A 14,776-nucleotide genomic window follows, 5' to 3' on the forward strand; every position below is an offset into this window, starting at 1 on the left:
AGGAAATACAGGGTACTTTTATGGTTGGGAGGTCCGGGAAGGCTTCCCTGAGGAAGTGACCTTTAAGCAGAGAAGCAGGTATGAGCCAGTGTAATGTGGACAAAGGCATTGAGAGTGAGGGAGATTTACAAGCACAGGGGTCACTGTACACCTTTGTTTTGCTGATGACTTTCAACTTTGCCACCTATCCAGTGTTCCAACGGCTAAGAAGAAACAGCAGTTGATTATACTTCCTTGCTTCTCTCTGGCAGATGCACAAATGCACAAAGAAATTATTTAGCAGTAGAAGAATAAGAGACATGACATGGCACAAGGGACAAAAATAATAATACAATCAAAACTCAATGACTCCATTTGTGCTCAAGATTTGGATATCTTTATTTACAGTAAGTTTTATTGCAAATCAATCCTTTAGATAGCTGGAGTGCCCTTTGAAACACAGAATTGGGGTAATAAATTTTCCAAAGACCACTTATCAAGCCATAGTCATTTCCAGTTTTGTTTTTAATTGGACGGCATATAAATTTTCTTGTGTCTCTAACGTAAGATTTATGATACAGAGAGAGAAAGAAGCAGTTGCGGGAGGAGACAACACGAAAACTGTCAAGGAAAAATATGTAAGTTTTATTCCTCGTCTACGCTGATTGATTTCTTGAAACCCGGTATGATAATGATGTAGGGTAGGAAAGCTGTGGGCCCATTTCATAAGCGTATACCATACTGAAAACTGTTTATAATGAAGGACAATTAGGAATAAGAGTTTTGCATAATGGTGTATGATTCCTCCACGCAATGGTATATGCCATCGCCATGAGGACATCATGTTATAGGAGAAAGCTGAATGGCCTGGAGGAATGTTCATGCTGGATCAGTTTTTTTTTAATTTTTTAAATCTTTATTTTTGAAAGAGAGAGAGACAGAGTGTGAGTAGAGGAGGAACAGAGAGAGAGGGAGACACAGAATCCAAAGCAGGCTCCAGGCTCCGAGCCATCAGCACAGAGCCCGATCCAGGGTTCGAACTCACAGACTGCGAGATCATGACCTGAGCCAAAGTCGGATGCTCAACCGACTGAGCTACCCAGGCACCCCATGACGGATCAGTTTTAAAAAGCAGGATGATAAAAAACAAACTCAGTGTGATAAAAGGTCACAATATAATATAATTACAAAGAAAACTTCGCCAAGAAAACACATCAATATTTTAATAGGAGTTATATCCGCTTAATGAGATTATAGATTATGTTTAGTTTCTTCTTCATGTGTTTTCCAAATTTTTTAAGTCACAAACATTTACTAGTTTTTATAAACTGTAAAAAAAAACCATGGATATTTGGGTCTTTTTATTTTTTATTGCAAAGAGAAAGCAGGGATTTGAGCAGCAACCTTCTTATAATGGACACACATTCTTGTACAAGATGGGAGTCTTCCTCAGGTAGGAAGTCTCCCTCAGGTAGGTTTTGAATCAGTAGTTTTTACACAAGTGAAGTAAAGGGCCCAGAATTGCTGAAGAGAATCAAACAGGCTTTGTTGCTTGGGATAGTGCTTGGGGATTATTGGCTTTTATTAAAACAAACAAACAAACAAACAAAAAACAAAACAAAAAACCCGGAAACACCCAAAAGAGAGAGCCAAGGAAATCAGACAACTTTGCAAGGAGTAACGCTTCATAGAGGAATTCTTCTGTTACGAATGACAAGTTTAAATAATGTCCCTAGAAGCATTGCCTACATCTCATACCCAACTTTTGACCTTTTAACTGGAATGTGTATGGTGCATTCTTAATAATATGTTGTGGGTCTGTTTGCTGGTTGTTCTTTTGTTCATGGTGTGTGTGTGTGTGTGTGTGTGTGTGTGTGTGTGTGTGTGTGTGTTTATGTAATCCACCTTTGTTTTTATGGTCCCTGGATTTTGTGTTATGTTTAGAAAGATCTTTAAAGTTTGTAAAAATTTTATTCATAGTTTCTTCCCCTGTTTTTTTTTTTTTAATTTTTATTTATTTTGTGAGAGAGAGCATGTGCACACACGCAAGCAGGGGAGGGGCAGAGAGAGAGGGAGAAAGAGAATCCCAAGTCGGCCCCACACTGTCAGCACAGAGGCTGGGGCTCAAACCCACGAACCATGAGATCATCATTTGAGCTGAAATCAAGAGCTGGATGCATACCCGTCTGAGCCACCCAGGTGCCCTACTTCCCATGTTTTTATAGATTTCACTCTTTACATTTAAATCCTAAATAGTGATGGGTTACATTTTAGGGAGAGAGCAAACTTTATGTGTTTCCATATGGCTGGCTAGTTGTTTTAATACCATTTGTGGAAAACTCCACATGTTTTTCCTCAATAATTTAAAAGTCACCTTTATATTATACTCAATTTTTGTGTCTTTTTGGTCTGTTTCTAGATGCTATGCCTTTTCATTAATCTCTCGATCTGTTTCTAAACCAATACTAGACTATTTTAATTACCACAGTCTTATAGCATGCTTTGATCATGTTAGGTCACATCCCCCAATCAGTCCCCTGTTTTCTTTTTCAAAAGCATATTGTAATTTTTTTTTAGTTCATGAATTTTGTAAATGACTTAACACTTCACTTTGCTTTACTAGCCTGAATGGAGATACACACACATACACACACATATATATATGCACACATATATAATATATAATAATATGTATGTAACATACATGTGTATATATTATCCAGAGATTGAATTTTAGTGCTGTTCAGTCTAGTAAAACAGGGCAAAAAGTATGCCAGTTTTTTGAAGACAGTGTCTATTTGTTCTTCTGGGTTCTGTTGAGAAGTGATGTGGTCACTGGCGTTTTAGCTCCCTCTAGCAAACACCCCCCAGCCAAATGGAAAAGCCCCTTTGACATTTGAACGCCAAGGTCTCTGGAATATTGGCCATGTCTGCAAGCAAGATGTAGCCTAAAGCCTAATTACACGGTCTAGGGCACACACTCTCCCGCTCTGGGCTGGTATGACCATCCCATTTAAAAAAGAGCCAAGGAAGGTCTTTTCAAAAACAGCTGAAAGAGGTATAAATCCTGGTAAGCCCACTAATGCCCGATGTTTAGAGGTTCCATTTTTGTGTGTCCAGACAGTCAACGTTGGTTAAAAAAATAAAACCGTACCCACACCTATAAACATAGACCACTTTCAGTTGGGTTGGCTGCTGAGAGATGGTCACAACTCTTTTTCTAATTTCCCCTTAAATAACCAACGTCTTCGCAAAATTGTCTGTACTCTTGGGCACCATGTCACCTTCACGCATTTCTGTCTGTGATTTCCCTAATTTCCTGTGGCAGATGTGGCTGTAGAAGCAGTGTTAGTGAAACAGTCTCTTTGATGTTCCCACCAAAACCTTTGCCTCACGTGTAAGTTTCTGTGACCTTCTCAACCTGCCTGCTGAGGCTTTCTTCTGAAGGCTCCCAAACGCAGCTATTCACTGCTCACTTCTTTTGCTGTTCCTACTCTGTATTTTCTCCTGTTCTCATTCTTCTTTCGCTTCAGTAGCACCTTTGGGGGATCTTGCTCAGTCCATACCCCCAGCTTTGAGAACGACCTGTCTGAGCCTCTCCTGTTCTCTTTCTCTCCCCGTGGCTGAAAGCGTTCATGAAGGGCCATGTACAAATGGGGCGGAGGGTGATGAGCTACAGAGAAAGAGAATCGTAAGGCACATAAGCAGAGGGAAGGCAAGTCCAGGGGACATGTGACCTCAGAGAGAGGAGGAGATGGGAAGTGCTCTGTGCCAATGGTGCCGCAGCTCTGGTCCTTTGTGGGGGGTGGGGGTGGGGGCGCGGCTAGCTGTACGTCTTCCTATGAGATATTCTTGTCTGCTCCCAATAAACCTCCCCCTTTGGGCATAAGTTAGGTGCAGAGGCTTCTATTTCTTGCATCCCCTAAATGTGAGGTGACACCCTTAGCCCTAAGACATAGTCCTGGGTAATTTCCTTTTCTCTACATGAAACCGCAAACAACTCATTACCCTTAAGTTGATGACTCCTGAATCTGTGTCTCTAAAGTGTGAAGTTTCTTTGTTTTCCAAAGGAATTGTCCAACGGAAGAGGGGATTTCCTGAAGTAGTTAAGAGTTTGAGTTCTGGGTTCAGATTGCCTAATTAGCATGAGATCTTAAGACCTCTCTCTGTGCTTCTATTTTCCCACCTGTAAAATGGGAATACTACAAGTATCTACCTTGTAGGGGGTTGTGAGAATTGAATGAGTTGATGCATATAAAGCTCTTAGAAATAGCGCTTGACACGTTGTAAACCTGCAATAAATATTATTGTAATTACTATTATTTATAGGAACACATTGCTACTTGACTTTCTGCTTTCCAGCTTCCCAGCTTCCTTCCAAAGAGAATACAACTGCCCGGTCCTGTCATTGGCTCCTCCATTCAGTCCAGCAGTCCTGAAATTTGACTTCAGGTCTGTTTGACTTTGGGGCCTGGACTTATTCCATTAGATTAGCAGTTCCCAAATTGGACTACATGTCAGATACCAAAGATTTTGAATCGGAATCCTTCCAAATTAGGACTTGAGAATCTATATTTAAAAAACAAACAAACAAAAAACCCAAACGAACAGACTAAACACAACTCTTCAGTTAATTCCAATGGACCTGACCACGGATCAGAGTTTGGGGAACTACCGTGGATTATACTCTTTTATCCTCACTGACTGTCTCTGTAAAGTGGGTGCAGTAAATACCTATTGCATAGATTTGCTAACCTAGTATGTATTGTAGCTTTACTGTGTGCCAGGAACTGTGCTAAGGGCCTTCTTTCTACTGTCTCATTTAACTTCCACAGCAATCTTGTGAAGTAGATATTAGATTATCCCCATATTACAGATGAGGAAACTGGGGTAAAAGGAGGTTACACTGCTTGACAAAATCATTCACCTTGCAAGTGTGGAGAGTGAGCATATCAATCGGCAAGGTTAAAAAGAATAGCATATTAGATCATGTATTTAAAGCATCTGATACACAGTAGGTGCTCAATAAATGTTCTCTTTCCCCTTCCTTGTATCTCTGTGATTCTGTTCATGCCCAGTGAATTTTAGATTGAGGACAATACTTTGACCTTAACAGTGCCCAGAGAATTAAAAACCAGTATTCTAGGAGGGACAAAACAAAAGGGAAGTAGGTACCAGTGAAAGATGGAGGTTGGTTGGGAGGGCCAACAGACAGAAACACTATGTATAATTACCTATGGAAGAACAGGCTCATGTGAGGAGAAACAGTAGCTTGGCCACTGAGCGTAGGAAAAGTCAAGGTGACAAACTTTTAAAGAGGAGAACCAAGGTATGAGGGTAGAAGCACTTCATCTTAGAGAGGCAGAGTCCTAAAAGGACGACCTGTCCTGGGACTGCTCCTACCCCTAGCCATCCAATTCTTATTTAGAAATTTCTTTGACAGGAAATTCAACTTATCAAGGAAGAAGAGGTTCTAGTTGTTAGAAAACTCTTCATATTGGTTCATTTGAGAGGTTCTACCCACAGGTCCTCCTTCCACCCCTTAGGGCTCTGAAGAATGAGTCTAATACTCTTCTCTTTGACAGCCCTTCAAATACATGAAGATAGTTACCTTGTACCCCTGGGGGCAAAACCTTCTGCTTCCTTTCATCTTTCCTCATATGACATAATTCCCAGCCTCTTTATATCCTGGTCCCTCTCCTTGTGCATGTAGATACTTTTCTTGCCAAGCCCTAATTGGAGACATTGTGTAATGAGCAACACTGGGCAGCACTGTAACACCCAACTTGCTTTACACGTCAGACTTTTATCAATGCTGCCTAAGACAGCATTCATTTATTTTGGCAGCCATATTTCACTAAGGACTCAGATTTGAGTTGTCTGTCACCTAAGCCCATTTAGGCTTGCTTGTATATGCATCCGTCAAGATACCTTTGCCTTTCAGCAGTTAGTTTCCCAGGGGGAGACCCCCACATTTATCCCTGTAAGAGCTAGCCCACTGCTCCAACACTGCATTCAGCTTATGTATGTAATGGCATCTCTTCCCCTCCTGGTTTGGCATCATTCAGAAATGTGATGCAAATCCTCTGGGTTTTCATTCAAAGCACTGATGGAAGTTTTGAAGTCTGGGCCCTGGAGAGAGCCTTCTGCCATTCTGATGGTAACTGGTATGGTGTGAAGGTTCTGAAGTCAAATAAACCTGGTTTGAATTGGGAATCTGCCATCTACTGCATGACATTGGACTAGCCAGTTAAACTTGGAGTTTCAGTCTCCTCATCTGTAAAATGGGGTTGTGAGGATTAAGGGAGAAGATGCAGGGAATGCATTTATCACATGATTGATGCTGCACAAATATTGATCCACTCTATTCTTTTTTCAGGTTGACACAAATTCATTTATCAGCATCTTTAGGTTATGGTTGCTTAAGCCAGTTATTCACCCAATTAATTACACTAGAATCCAGGCCTATATTTCTTTATCTTGTCCACAATATCTTGGGAAGTGCATTACTAAAACGCCACTTACATAAAGTGGTTTCCTTATGAAATCAGGGCAGGGACAAAGTAAACAGCAGTAAGATTCCACCTGCATATAAATTTAGAAAAAAATAGTAAGCTACCAATGAAGTTAGTTGACCTTGAGAACAGTTGATATTCAGGCCATAAGTGCATATTGGACAACCACTCTGTGCCTGGCAATGAGCTGGAGACAGCAAGGATTTTACGATGATTAAAATGCAATGTTTGTGTTCAAGGAAAGAGGCTACAATTCTAGAGTCATAGGGGCTAGTCTGGGTCATAGAACTGGCTGAAGTGATTTAATCCCATTTGTTCGTGTATCCAGTTAACAACATTTGTCAATCACTTGCTAGATGTCAGGCCCCTGCCCCCATCCCTCTACCTCACTCCCATTAGGTGCTCAAAGGAGGCGGGTGAGTATAAGAAAAAAAAAACAAAAAACAAAAAACAAAACAAAACACCACCACCCTTGCATTCGGGGAGTTTAACAAGCAGAAGGGTTGAGAGATCTTTGTGCTTAAAGGCCCTCTGCTGAGTGCTTGAGATGCAGAAGTAAGACAGATTCGTTGTCATCTCAGTACCTAAGTTGTGTTTTATTATGAAATATTGATTTGTTTCCTTCTGTCCCACTCCCTCGACAGCTTTTCGCGGTGGAGACGGCGGCCGCCGGGACGGTGTCTGCCACACAGTAGGTGGTCAAAACCCGGCAGCGGGAAGGAAATGCAATGGAACCGCTGCGGGCTTGAGTTTTCTCTTTTGAACAACGAGAATGACAGCTCCAACGGGACACTTGGAGGTCAGGACGAACGAAAGGAACCTAAGAAGCTTGGATGGGAAAGCCTCCTAGAAATAGTAAGTATTCGTTCTCCCGTTTGGACTTTGGCAAGCCAGGGTGTTTTAGGAAGGGTCTGGCACTCTGCGTTCCTAAAATTGGTTTCCTAGATGGAGTCGCAGGGAGGCGAGTGAGGAAACGCTGCATTTCGTCCGGGCGTCCGAGGGAAGAAGAGAAGGAGGAGGGGTGAAACCGCTGAGCCAGAAGCAAGTCAGGGTCCTACAGAAGAGGGACAGCGCAGGCGACCGCAAGCAGTGCGGCGTCTGCACCCGCAGTGGCCACCGCGAGCAGGAGACCTAAAGGGAAGGGAAAGGGCAGGGGCGAGGAAATCCAGGGAAAGCGCGCGGATTGGTCCGCTCCTCGGGGCGTGTGCTTCTGTGCGCCAAGCGATTGGTGGCGGGAAAGTAGCAGGTAAACCAGCCCCCACCGCCCCGCCATTGGTCAGAGGCCTCTCTAGCCGCCACACAACTGGCCAGCGGGCCGCCGAGCGGCGCGCGGATTGGTCGGGCGCGACCGCTGAGACCGGCTCCCTTCGGGCGCTCGGATTGGCTGGCGGAAAGAGGCAGGTATCCGGGCTCCGCGGTTCCTCCATTGGTGGGCGGGGAAGGGGGGTTGGGCACAGCGATTGGTGGGCGGGGGGCCGGGCCTGGGCCGGCGGGGAGCGGATTGGTCGGAAAGTAGGTTAGTGGTGCGACATTTAGGGAAGGCAGAAAGTAGGTCAGGGACGGAGGTGCCTGTTTACCCGCGCCGGACTCACCGCCGCCGCCGCCGCGGGATCCGAGTGGGGGCGCGGACGCGGGCGCTCCCGCGAGCCACGGTGAGTGTCGGGCCGGCCGCGGCCGGCGGCGCGGCCCCGAGCACCCCGTCGGGGGCCGTTAGCACCCTGGCAGGCGCGGCGCCCCCGCCGCCGCCCCGGGCGCAGCCCGGCCGCCGGGGAACCCTGCCCGACGTGCCCGCTGCCGGCCTTAAAGGGCCCGTGCCCGCTCCCTGCCCCCACCCCAGCCGCGGGGAGGCTGCGCCCCTTAAAGGCGCCGCGCCCGGCCGCCCCCATCCTCTCTCGCGGGGGCTGGCACTGCAGGGTTGGGCGGGCAGAGGTGCCGCAGGCGCCCTTAAAGGGACCGGGAAAGTGTCCGCGGGAGTACCTACCTCCTCTCAGGGGGCATCGCTACCTGAGGGGTGGGGAGAGGAGGGAGGAAGCAGCCAGCTGCCTCTTAAAGGGACAGCTCCGCCCTTTGGGAGCAATGATCCGGCTCTGGGCGAGCCCTAGAATGTATCCCTGGGAGCTGGGGGGGGAGGGGTGGGAGCCCTCGAGAGGACCATTCTTGACGGCTGCACCCCAAGGGCGTTGGGCAAGCAGTGCCTCTTCTGCCCTTCCTCCCCATCTCCTCCACTTCCCTTTCGGGAGCCAGCGGGGCTGGGAGGGGGTGGGGAGGGCGTCTCCGTCGGGCTTGGGAAGTCCGAGTCTGCTCGCCCCTTCGGCCCAGTCGCGGGGCCTGGCGCTGCACCCGGGAATCCGGGCCCCAAGATGGGGCAGACCCCAGCTTGCGAACTTTCGTCCGGCCTGCGCCGTCTGGGTCCTCGGCGGCCCTGGGAGGATCCCCCGTGGTCTCTGAGCAGGTGCCCGACGGCACGGGGACGTCCCCCGGCGTCCAGGTGTGGGCCCGCCACCCGCCCTGGAAGCCCGGGAGCCCCGCGGAGAGCGCTGCGAGGCTGGCTCTTGCACCGAGTTTGACAGATGTCAGGGAAGAAAGGTTCCCATTCGCGATTGCCGAGCGTTGACAGCCACGAGAGCTCTCGTTGGCTCTGAGGTAGAAGTGGAAGAGTGGAAATTAATGCCGACCTTGTCGGGCTTCAGTCGGTGACCCCGAGGGGTCACAAAAGCCTGCTCCGGACGGCAGGCGGGTGTCGGAGGGCAGGCGCAGGGGAAGGAAGGGTTGTCCTGAACATCGGCGTCGGTTGTCCCTGGCAGTGCTGGCCGATGAGGGAGCAGGCTTACATCCCTCACCCCACATTCCCTAGCCCCCTTTCCCTCCTCCGCTTCGGCCCCTTGGCCCCTTCCCGGTCCAATAGCGTTGTTTGGGCACTTTGGCGCTTGCTAGTCTCTTCTCCCTGCTTACGAAGCTACTCCTCAGCATGCAATTATTAGCCAAGTTTTCTCACCCAGCTTCCAGAAATAAGATTCGGTATTTGTGCAGAAGCATTTCCTGGCTGTACCTGTATTTCCAGGATCTCCGTTTAAAAAAAAAAAAAATCCACAAAAGCTGCCCATTAGATGCATCTCATTTCACACAAGGCTTGCTTGTCCTTCTGACATCTGCTGCTGTTCTCCTCTTCATCTATTTTTATATGACAACTATTATTTTAATTCTTCTGGTCCCATTGATATCAGGATCTATCAATTTGGGTTGGTGGAGTTTTTAATTAATGTACTGGTTGAATCATGAGCTTAAAATAATCATTGCTGCTCTTGAGCAGTTTTGAATAATCTCATGCTCTTCGAGCTTGCAAGTAAAAAAAAAAAATCACTGCTGTCAAATTAAATTTCCATATCAATGAAACTCCAAAATATTTTTTAAAACACAAAATTGAATCTTTCGGTCCATGATCTGTTACTGAGTTCACTTGAAAACAGTTCGTTGAATGCTGTTTAGAAAAGGCTTTGAAATCGCCTCTGTCATCTGAACCCGGATCTGTGGAGGTATTTTGGTTTTGATGGTCGTTGTAGCCAGTGAATAATAATAATAATAATAATAATTATTATTATTATTATTTAAAACTGTAGTTAAATTTGTGCCTTATTTTAACCCCTACAGTTTAAAAAGAGGGCGAGAGAAAGGAACAGGTGGGGTAAAAAGCACTAGCTGAGAGTTAGAACATGCTGGTCCTTGCCCAGACTTGGGTTTTCATGGCTGTGCCGCTTCAGGCAAGTCATTGAACCTCTCTGGGTTCTGTTTGTCTCAGATGGAAAGTCAGACTGTTGAAGTACGTGATCTCAAAGGTTCCTTCTGCGCTACAGTTCTCTGCATCTAAAGTTTTAATACATTTGAGTTCAGGTTGGTATTTACCTGCTCAAGCCTCCAGAACATCTGAGCTGAAGTCCTATTTTCATAGGAAACTTCAACAGAACAACAGATGGGGTTTGAACGAATCCATTTAGAATGATTTATAAAATGATGATTACTCAGGAGTTTGTCTGCCTCTCGCAGAAGAGGTTCTGCATGCCACAGAGAAGAAAAGGAAGTGGTCGTGTTTTCAGATTTAGCCCTCAATACCGACGATCTCTGTGCAATTTATATACTAAACAATGAACAAGCACTGTAGAAAGACTTGGCTGTGTTAACAAAACTGCCTGAGAATCTGTGAAAACTAAATATTTAATATGTCTCTTTGGTGGAAGAGTTGCCTTCCTTCCATGAGATTTCTTCTGTTTGTGATTGCAACATCAGCTCTGAGGGTGGTGGGAGAAAGTCAGTATTAAGGAAACAGTTTCTGCCCCTTACGATGTTATAGTTATGGAGTGATTTTAGTTAGCATCATGGTAGATACTTGCAGGGAGGTAAAAAAAATCTTTTCTAGACCTTGAGGGTGGTGAGGAGTCCAGAAACACCCACATGCTGCCCTTCTCGGGTCTTTTCTCTCCTCGTTGCTACTTTGTCCCAACACCCAGACTTAACCCCAAACACCCACCCTGCCTTTTCCCTTCTTTCTCTCTGGAAACAAGACCTGCTCTGACTTGAGCCCCCTCAGCATCTCTTCCTTCCTGTTCGAAGCATCCTGTCTCTTTCCTCCGTGGCTTCTCTTCTCTTTCCAGATCAGAAAAAGTAAGTGGATCTCTCCTCTTTCTTTTTCTCAGACCTTCATTTTGGGTGGGAGCCTTGACTCTGGCGGCAGGACCTGGGCCTGGGGTTTGGATCAGAAGAGTGCTTGACCCCTCTGACCACAGGCTCCTCCTCTGCGGTGTAGTGACAGTGCCAGCTTCATGGAGTCCGTGTGAGGATCAAGGGAGATGATGCGTGTAAAATGCCTGGCACACAGGAAGCCCTCCCTCAGTGCCTGCTGCCACTCCCTCCCACCGCTGCCAGGGTCCTGCCCGCTGAATAGCTTTTCATGCTGTTTGTCCTCAGCCTCCTCATCAACCCCAGAAAAGCCTTCCTTCTCAGTTTAGGAGAGGAAGGATGGAAGGAGAAGAAACAGCCCTTCTGCGGGCCTGCTGTGCAGCAGGCGGCTTTCACTGGTCTGTACATGGTACCCCTGAACCTGTGTGTCTTTCTCTCCCCTCCCTGCCCAGCAACCTCTCACAGGGGCTGTGCGCATTCACCTCATCCTCTCTTCGTCTGCTCTGCCCCTAGCTCCCACCCTCTGGCTCCTTTCAGCCTTCTCTATAGTTCTTCTCAAAGATCTCCAAAGTCTTTAAGTCTTGAATTCCAGGGACCCGTTCTTAGTGCAGAATGGTCGTTCTGGGCCCCTTTGCAGCTGTAACCCTGTCTTTCCTCCCTTCTTGAAATCCCCTCCTCCTTCTGCCTTGCCATGATGCTTTCTTGGTTCTCTTCCTGCATACCCTAAAGGTACGTTTTTGTCTTGGCCCTGCGCTTCACACCGTTCCACTCACCCAGGGTCCCACTTTCAGTCCTGATCTGTCTCTTCTGCTTCGGCGGCTAGCAAGTTCACTGCACACATCAACAGTAGCCTGGAGCCGGCATCTGTGACCTCGGAGTTAGAGGTTGCAAACTGCTTGCAAGCATTGTCTCCTTTCGTCCTCCTGACACACTGTTGCCTATACCCCTTCACAGCCAAGCTGTCCTGAGGGGCAGTTTGTTTGAGCGGTTAAAGGTGCAGACTTTGGAGTAAGTGTCATATCCTAACTGTTCCTTACCAGCTTTATGATCTGGTCAAGTTGCTGTGCTCACTGTGTCTTGATGTCCTCAGTGATAAGACCAGGATCTCCAGAGTCCTTACCTCAAGGAGCTGTGGTGTACATTGAATGAGTTAAAACTATGAAAAATACGTGAAGCTATTCATGGCGCATAGTAAGCATTCAGTGAATGTTAGCTCTTGGTGCTTCTGGACCCTCTCGCCTTTCCATATCCAGCCTGCCTGTCTGTGTGCACAGGACTGTCTGGTCAAACTGAAGGGCTTTCCTTTCCCTGGACCGGCCCTTGGCTCATCCCGTGCTCCAACTGATGTCCAAATCTTACTCTTCTCTAAGACCCGGCTCAATTGCTTGGTCCTCTAGGAGCTATTCATTTTGTTTTTCTTCCTCCCCACACCTGGTAGCAGTACCCTCCAGCTCTTGATCTAGCTCAGATTCTTAGGTACTGCCGCATCTGTGTTGTGTTGGGCCGTCTCTGGGAATATGTGTCTTGCTTGCTCAGGCTAAGCAGTTTGGGGGAGTTCATCTTGGTTTCCCAAAATCACAGGCACAGGGAGCCTTCAGGATGTGTTTGCCCGATCTCAATTAATGATCTTGAGGAGGAGGAAAGGGGATGGGATGCACCAGGGGCACCAGTGGTCATGGCCAAGAGTAGGCGGGTTTACAGGGAAGGGGGGTTCGTGGTAGGGAAGATAAGATTGGATACGCTTTAGTCATCTTTGCTTTAGGGGAACGTTGAGTGCTGGCATATGATGAGAAATGATTTTTACATTAGCACATGCTGTCCTTTTAAATAGTATAAACTCATGTTCATCCAGTCTGGTTAAAGAAGGGGAATGGAGGTCTTGATTTCATATTCTGGTTAATACTCTACCCATTGGATTTTGCACGTATACTGAGTAAAACATTTACATCTATTTATGCCTTCAACTACCATTTGAAATGTGTGGCCTGGGCAAATTAGTTAGCTTCTTTGAGTCTGACTTACCTCATTTGCAAAACAGAAATAGTAATAATGATGGTAATAGCGGCTAGCATTTATTGAACACTATGTGCCAGCAAAGATGTTAGTCACCTTATGTTTATGAACTTGTTTAATCTTCCTTACAACCCCATGAGGTAGGTCCAGTGATTATCCTTATTTTACAAGTGCAGTGGTTTTGGAAACTGCCCAGGGTCACTCGGCTGGTATGGGGCGGGACAGGACTTGTGCCCAGAGGACTCCGGTGTCGGCCCTCTAGCCCCTGGAGTCGGGGCCTGCGGGGGGGAGCCCCCACATTGAATCCTGTGTACGCAGTGCCCCGCACCGTGCCAGCAGGCCAGGAGGCCAGGAGGCCCGTAGTGGTTGGCAACCCGTGTTACGGCCGACAGATGTGCTTGTGCACCTACTCTCCAGCAGGACTGAAGTCCTCTGCAGGGGACGCCACGCACGGTTGGGTCTCACCCTGGCAGCAGTTACAAGGGCTTGTGAGCATTCTCTTCACATCCTGTTGTGCATTTCTGTCACTTGCTTCCTCGTGCCTTTCTGCGGCACTGCTCTGACATGGGCCCCGTGTGGCTCAGCCAGCCCCTCTGGGACGGTTCCAGGTATGAGATGGACCTCTGAACAGAGCCCAGTACCCCTGCCTCCCCCGGTAGCCATCTGCAGAGGAAATGCAAAGGAGCCCTTTTCAAGAGTCTCTCACCTTCTTCCTCCTCTCCCCAGCTTCTTAACCCAAAGACAGGCACCCACAGCCTTGGTGTATATATATATATTTTTAATGTCAGTTGTTTCCCGAATACATTTAGATAGTAAGGGAAACATTGTCTTATGTCAAGAACCTGTTACATAAAAATGTGTTATATAATGTTCAAATATATATACTGCACAGTGGAATTAGATACCACTTTTTTCCCCAAAGAGTAAAAAGATAATAAACACAGGCTGTACTGAATGTCATTAATCTTGGAGCTGGAAGGCCTGGAAAGACATGCTCTGCCCTCAGAGCTATTGTTTTGAACCTCCGTTATCCTCCTCGAGTGCTCCAAGTGTAGGATGTATGGGAAGTTGACCTGAATCTGCCATGGAATGCTACCGTGAAATACTCTGGCAATTGTCTTTTCCAGGGGGACAGAATTCCTTGACATCTTGCTCACTTGTGTTTTTCTTACATCTAAGCAGAGGGAAGAAGCTCTTTTTGCCCCTGACGCTTGGACCACCGAGGCCATCTTCTAACCGGTTTCCTGTTCTAGCCTCTACTTCCTTCAATTCTTCCCACACACTGTGGTCATCTTTGCCTTCCAAAACAGCCCTGTTTGCAGTGGCACGTGGTTGACACCCGCGTGTCCAGGGCTCCAGGCTCCCCAAGGTCCAGCCCTGGTCCCCCTTGCCAGCCCAGCTCCTCCACCCCAAGCCCCATTCCTGGACTGGGCCGGGTGCCCGAGGTTCAGTTCTGCTTGCCTCTGCCCTACCTGGGCTACTCCATGCCATACTCTTCCCTGCTGTCTGTCTTGCTCACATCTCCCCCTTGACCTCGGTGGCCTGACCTCTTAGCCTGCCTTGAATCTCACTTCTTTGTGAAGCCTCCTCTGGTGACA

At 47.2% G+C, this 14,776-nt stretch overlaps 1 protein-coding gene across 13 annotated transcripts in view; it reads left to right on the forward strand.

Moving 5' to 3' along the window:
• Nucleotides 1–503: 503 nt before the first annotated feature.
• ARNTL (aryl hydrocarbon receptor nuclear translocator like) overlaps nucleotides 504–14,776 on the forward strand; it is a 106,932-nt gene continuing 92,659 nt past the window's right edge. For 4 of the 13 annotated variants that reach the window (XM_045484566.1, XM_045484565.1, XM_045484572.1 and 1 more), the window contains exon 1: nucleotides 7,995–8,146. The gene's annotated coding sequence lies outside the window, so the exon portion shown is untranslated. Of the gene's footprint in view, nucleotides 618–7,138; nucleotides 7,350–7,924; nucleotides 8,147–14,776 lie in introns of those variants that run through there. The other 9 variants (XM_045484573.1, XM_045484579.1, XM_045484574.1 and 6 more) reach the window with 6 other exon arrangements.

This window comes from Leopardus geoffroyi, chromosome D1 (assembly GCF_018350155.1).
Source record: "Leopardus geoffroyi isolate Oge1 chromosome D1, O.geoffroyi_Oge1_pat1.0, whole genome shotgun sequence".
Lineage (NCBI taxonomy): Eukaryota > Metazoa > Chordata > Mammalia > Carnivora > Felidae > Leopardus > Leopardus geoffroyi.